General features: G+C 35.2%; 1 long non-coding RNA gene across 1 annotated transcript in view; it reads left to right on the top strand.

Moving 5' to 3' along the window:
- The first annotated feature begins 360 nt into the window (after positions 1–360).
- The window catches only part of LOC128645505 (uncharacterized), a 92,675-nt gene continuing 85,878 nt past the window's right edge, over positions 361–7,157 (top strand). The window contains exons 1-2 of the long non-coding RNA XR_008400124.1: positions 361–414; positions 665–796. This is a non-coding gene — a long non-coding RNA (uncharacterized LOC128645505). The remainder of the gene's footprint in view (positions 415–664; positions 797–7,157) is intronic.

Here is a 7,157-nt window from a genome sequence, read left to right as displayed (position 1 = left end):
AACAGTAAATAAGTAATTAGTAGTTATAAGTTATAAAACAAGGATGTAAAGCTGTAGCATAAATGATGACTGAACAATATTTATCTGAATAAAGTTTCATTACTGAAAAAAAAAAAAGTTTCAGTTTGGAATCAAACGAGACTGAAAAGTTTTGAAAGCAAAGTATCAATTGCGTACATGTTAAATAGGTGCATTTGTATCACTTTAATTTGCAGTATTTCTATGACAGGAAATATGACATTGGATCCAGCTATTTAATCTGTCATGACATTGTGTGCAGTCCTCTACGTTAAATATAGATCTCTTGTATGAGATTATGTATCCCCATTACATTCTGTATTCCTCACTTCCTTTCCAAAGCCCACCCCTACCTCCCTAACAGCCTTCTCTTTCACTTTTCTGTGCTGAATTAAGGTGGATTATTACAGCTGTTTCTCAGCAGCTAGCAAATTACATATTATTAATTCATTACATATCAATCACTGTATAATAATAAACTAAGGGGCATCTGTATATTATAACACTATTCATACATGTATATTATATAGTTACTGAGGATCTCTTCATTCAGTCTCACCAGCTTCAACATTTTGGGGACAATGGAAACTTTTAGTCACGCATAAACAATCAGCATTTACCGATGTGTATATTTATTTATTTACAGATGGTCTGAAGATCTTTAAGAAAGCCAGGATACTAGTACACTTGCATGGAGGAAAATGGCTCTCTCCCTCAGTGTATACCTCCTCACTGCAGCCCCCTAAATCAATAATTGAGGAAATTATATGGTTTACAGGTAAGATAATTTGCTTTTTGGCCATTCTAAAGAGCACAAAATATTTAAAAGGACATGAAAAATGTCTCTTTCATGATTCAGAAAGAGAATACAATTTTAAACAACATTCCAATGTACTTCTATTATCTAATTTGCTTCATTCTTTAGATATCCTTTGTTGAAGAAATAGCAATGAGCCAATCACACGAGGCATATTTGGACCATACATCTGGGAAGAAACCTCCCCTTTAACTAATGCAATACTGTCCACTTAAACAGGGAAACAAAACATAAAACACACAAAAAAAAGAAAATGCATTTGCAACAGTATAACATCAATACAATAGAAATATTAATAGAATTGATAAAGTTAATCATGTAACCATATGCATATACAATATCAAAAATAGCAGAGGTAATTTGTTCGTAGGTATAATTAAATCAGGACAAACCCAAAATCAATTGGTGTAGGGGATATGTAGTACCATGTGTAACTGGCGCCCAAATGGAAAGAGAGCAAGTGGTACAATCCAAACATAATTCTTTAGTCTATCCAATAATGTCTAATAAAGCTTGTCCAAAAATTGCAAATGATTCCATGTGGATTTGAATCAATTTACACACAATTCATATTCCACAATCCTTTTTAAATACTTAGATCCCTCTTAATAGACAATGTCAATTATGTGGCTTAGTTTAATCACGTTTAGTTTTTTTTTTTTTTTTTTTTGTGGCAAAATTTGTGGCATACATAGTAAATAATTACAGCAATGTACAGTTACAGGGTACATCCTTTAAATCACAGGTTCAAAAGAAAAACATATACGACAAAAATATATATCCCCAGTTGCATATTAGAAATGCATATGCAGCGAGCAATATCTTCTGATTGCTTGGTAGGAATTAGCAAATTAAATGTTAGCTGTAAAAACTAATACAATTTAAGGAGAAAGGACATGCCAATAAGGGGCGTGATCCGATATAGATCGTAGTTTGCGGCGCAAGCGAGGGAACCCGCGTCGCCCGCAGTTTCAGCTCGCAACTCGAGCTATCCCATATACTGCGCCGTCAGATGCTAAAGTGCCGTAAGTCGGATAAACCAGCGATGTCCAGAAATCTGCGCAAGTACAAATTTCTGGCGTCGCCAGTGACTTACGGCACGTTAGAAACTGCCGGCGCCTACAAAACCTGACTAAAGTCTAAATCACCCGCACTGTCTAACACGCCTCCCTAACATAGCCCGACACGTCTAACCCTCTATCCGCTATCCCCCCTCACTATCCTAACAATAAAATATGTATTAACCCCTAAACCGCCGCTCCCGGAGCCCGCCGCAACCTAATAAAATTATTAAACCCTAAACCGCCGCCAGCTATATTAAATCTATAACCCCCCTAAAGTGAGCCCCTAACACCGCCGCCATCTACCTTACCTACCCCCTAAAGTGAGCCCCTACCCCGCCGCTATCTATTTTAAAATTATTAACCCCTAATCTAATCCCCCTATACCGCCGCCAGCTATATTAAATTATTTAACCCCTGAAATACTAAACTATCCCTACCACTAAACCTAAGTCTAACCCTACAAATAGCCCTGAAAAGGGCTTTTTGCGTGGCATTGCCCCAAAGTAACAGCTCTTTTGCCAGCCCTTAAAAGGGCTTTTTGCGGGGCATGCCCCAAAGAATTCAGCTCTTTTGCCAGCCCTTAAAAGGGCTTTTGGCGGGGCTTTGTCACAAAGTAAACTGCTCTTTTGCCTACAATCTTTTTTTTTTTTTTTTTAATAGCTTTTTATTAACCATAACAGAATGCAATTCCATACCTTTTAAATTCACAGAGGCAGGACAGTAAAACAAAAAGAAAAACCATATCACACAATGGTTCCAAAAAAAGTTATACAGTCAGGTCCTGCATTATCGTTAGTTACAACTTTCAATAAACGTTTATATGAGGGAAAAAAAAAAAAGAGAAACAAGCAAATACTATTACCAATAAACTTACAAGAAACTTGCATTGACTTGCATTAGCTTGCATTCTGTATGGTATTTTCCTTGATATATAAAACTATAACACAAAAAAAAAAAAAAGAGAAAAAGGGAAAGAAGCAAGGAAAAAAAAAAAAAAAAAAGGAAAAAACAATCAACCAGAAACGAGCCTCCACACCCCTCTAAGCCTCCCACCATCCCCACTTCTATTCTTAACATTAATCAGGGAATTCGCCGTTTGCTATGGCGGTTTCCAAATAGATAGAGCCCTTAAATGGAGAAATTATTTGTTTTTGTATTTCTGTAGGGAAGCTATAGATTATGCTTTTCCATTTATAGAAAAATTGTTTAATTCTATGCTCTGAGTCTATTGATGTATCCAATTGTTCTAAAATTAATTGGTTTTTGAGTTTTTGTATAAATTCTTTCAGACTTGGAACTTGGTGCGATTTCCAATGTTTCAAAATCAGTAATCTACCCGTAATGATTAGGGTATTTAATTGGCGAATATTTTTATATTCTAACTCCTCCTGGTTTATTAGAAAGAAGATACTCTTATCATTAAATTGTATCTTGCTTTGATTTATTTTGCTAGCCCAATTTGTTACTTTAAACCAGAATTTTTTAATTGTTGTACAACTCCAAAAACAGTGATCTAAGTCAGCGTTAATAGTTTTACATTTGTGACAACGTGCCAATGTTTTGTCCCATCTAGCCTTTACTTGAGGTGTAATATAGATGCGATTTATAATTTTTGTATGTGATTCTCTCCACGAGGAAGCAATTGTTGCTCTGTCTACCAGATTAAAGCTAGTCTGTATTTTTTCAGTTGAAACTTGCCAACTGTCTGCTATTCTTTCAATATTACGCTGTCCATACGTACTATTAATTATTTTGTAGATGGTTGAAATACTATACTTCCCTGCCCTTAAGAGAATAATGGCCGGATCCATTTTATCCCATGTCTCTACCATTATATTTGTCTGTAGTGTTCCCTGGAGATAGTGTCTTATTTGAAGGTATGCATAAAATTCTTTGCTTGATAGCTCAAATTCCTGTTGTATTTGAGAAAAAAACTTACAGATCTCTAAGTCATCCTCTATCAGTTGATTTACCTTAATTAGTCCTTTCGCTGCCCAGTTTTTAAAAATTTTAGATTCTATTCCCGGTATAAAGTTAGGGTTTCCTTGAATAGGAAGATGTTTTGAGTAGGTTACTGATATATTTAGTTGTATAAGAATCTTTTGCCATGCCTTAATTACCATTTGTATGGCCGGGAACTGTTTAATTTTATGAGGACATTTGTCGATAGTAGTATGCAACAGAGCGCAGAGAGAGTATGGGGCTACCAAAATCTCTTCCAGAGGTGAAACCGAATAATGGTCAGTCTTTGCTAGCCAATCCAATGCAATCTTCGCGATACAGGCTAAGTTATAATCTCAATATCTGGTAAAGCACAGCCCCCGTCTCTTCTAGAAAAGGAGAGTTTTTTAAGTGATATAGCCCGTCTTTTCTTAGCCCACAAAAATTGAGTACACGCTTGTTTATATAATTTAAGATCCGTTTTTTTAATCAAGATAGGTAGGTTTTGCATTAAGTATAGCAATTTGGGAAACAGCAACATTTTAATTATGTTGATTTTACCGGTCAGGGTGAGTTTAAATTTTGCCCATTTTTCCATGTCATGTTTTATTTTAAGAAAGATTGGTGGGTAATTGAGATCATACCAATCTTTAAAATTAATCGAAAGTCTAATACCAAGGTAGGTAAAAAAGACTTTTGCTTCCTTAAAAGGAGGAGATTGCACTGAATTCTTATTTTTACATAGCCAGAAGATTTCTGACTTTAAGGAAGTTGATTTTGTAGCCAGAAAATGTGCCAAAATCTTGTAATATTTTATGTAAAATTGGTATAGATTTTTTTGTATTGGCGGTTAGAACTAATAAGTCGTCAGCATATAGTAATGTCGTTACCCGCCTTTTACCTATCTTGATCCCTTCCAGGTCTTTTCTCAGTATTATAGCGAGGGGTTCTAATGCCAGGTTAAACAAATAGGGAGACAGTGGGCATCCTTGTCTAACCCCTTTGTATATAGGAAAATATTTTGAGAGAGTATCGTTTATTATGACGGCAGCAGTAGCTGACTTATATATTAGGGAGGTAAATTGGAGAAAAGGGCCCTCGACTCCATACTTTTTAAGTGCTGTAAAAAGATGATCCCATATAATGGAGTCGAAGGCCTTCTCTGCATCAATTGTTATTAATGCTGCGTCTGGTCCTGATAAACCATCGCCCGTATCTATTTTTTTTAAAAAAGGTTAAGTATTAGCTCCAATTTACGTAAATTACGTGTACAGCTTCTGCCCGGCATAAAACCTACTTGGTCTTTATGCATTAATGATCTGATTAATTGCTTAAATCTGTGAGCTATTATAGACATCAATAATTTATAATCACTGTTTAATAGTGATATCTGTCTATATGACCCTACATCTTCTTGATTTTTATTTTTTTTCAAGATCAACACTATTAACGATGCCGCAAAATATTTAGAACACACCATATTTTCAATGAAGTATTGGTTAAACAAGGAAGTTAGTAAGGGTGTTATGTCTTCAGAGAGAATTTTGTATAGTTCTGCTGGGATCTGGTCTGGACCCGCGGCTTTGTTAACTGCTAATTTTTTAATTGCATTGGTGACTTCCAAGGCTGTGATAGGGGAGTTTAATTCATCTAACCTTATTCGCTCTAACCTTGGCAGTTGTAATTTGCTCCAAAAATTATTTTTGGTTTGTGTATTGACTGGTGTCTCCGCATAGACCTCCTGGAAATATAGAGATATAAAGTTTTGGATTTCTTTAATATTAGTAATTCGCCCAGATGGGGTCTTAATAGAGCCAATAGTATCCCTCTTTTTTTTAGATTTGGTTATATTAGCTAGGAATTTTCCAGCTTTTCCGCCATGCCTATAAAAAAAGAGCCTTTTTTAAGCTCATCTTGCGCATTTTTCTGCGTTAAAAATATTTCTCTTTCTTTTTTAGTTTTTTGATAGGTTTCCCATTGTTTTCTAAGGGGGTTGCTAATATATAGGTTGTATGTATTACGTAGTCGTGAAGCCAGTTCAATATCTCTAGCCATAAATTTCCGTTTTTGTCCTACCAAGTAGGCTTTGATTTCACCTCTTATCACAGCCTTAAAGGTCTCCCATACAATTTCCAGTTTTATTCCTGGAGTTGCGTTGATCTGCATAAAATCTGTCCATTTAATTCTTAACCATGTCTTGAATTGTGTGTTTGACATTAGATACCTAGGGAAAAAAAACCTACCTAAATTACTTTCTTGTGCATTTTTTAATTTAAGATTAAGTGTGATAATTGCATGATCCGATAAAACTATTTCTTGTATCTCAGCCTTCATTTCTAGACTTAATAATTTCTCGCTTACCAGGAAATAGTCTATCCTAGACATTGTACAGTGTGCGTGTGACTCGCATGTATATTTCCGCAAATCTGGGTTTTGCACCCGCCAAATATATTTAATATTTAATGGATTACAAAAGTTCTTAAATAATTTAACTTCCTGCTTGCTATTCTTGTTTAGTGATGGTTTGAGCCTGTCCAGACTGGGGTATTTGACAAAGTTAAGATCCCCCGCTATAATTAAATTTTCTGTGGAGCTAGATAGTAACTTGGTCTGCAAATTTGCCCAGAATGATTTGTCCACTTTATTAGGGCCATATATATTACACAATGTAATCTTTATCCCTGAGATTTCAAGCTGTATTATCAAGAATCTTTCTTCTAAATCTAACTCCTTTCTTAAAGGGACACTGAACCCAAAAATTTTCTTTTGTGATTCAGATAGAGCATGCAATTTTAAGCAACTTTCTAATTTACTCCTATTATCAATGTTACTTCATTCTCTTGATATCTTTATTTGAAAAAAAGGCATCTAAGCTTTTTTCTTGGTTCAGATCTCTGGACAGCAGTTTTTGATTGGTGGATGAATTTATCCACCAATCAGCAAGGACAACCTAGGTTGTTCACCAAAAATGGACCGGCATCTAAACTTACAATCTTGCATTTCAAATAAAGATACAAAGAGAATAAAGAAAATTTGATAATAGGAGTAAATTAGAAAGTTGCTTAAAATTTCATGCTCTATCTTAATTACAAAAGAAAAAATTTGGGTTCAGTGTCCCTTTAAGATTTTATACTGTAATTTTTTGTGGAACAAAACTGCTACTCCCTTTTTCCTACTGGCACATGGTGTGCCCACTACTTCTCCCACCCAATCGCACCTTAGTTTATGCAATTCAACCTCTTTCAGGTGCGTTTACTGAATAAATGCTACGTCTATTTTATGCCTTTTTAGCTGGGCTAATATTTTTTTGCGTTTTA

This window comes from Bombina bombina, chromosome 1 (assembly GCF_027579735.1).
Source record: "Bombina bombina isolate aBomBom1 chromosome 1, aBomBom1.pri, whole genome shotgun sequence".
NCBI classification, from domain to species: Eukaryota; Metazoa; Chordata; class Amphibia; order Anura; family Bombinatoridae; genus Bombina; species Bombina bombina.
This window is presented reverse-complemented; position numbering and strand designations above follow the sequence as displayed.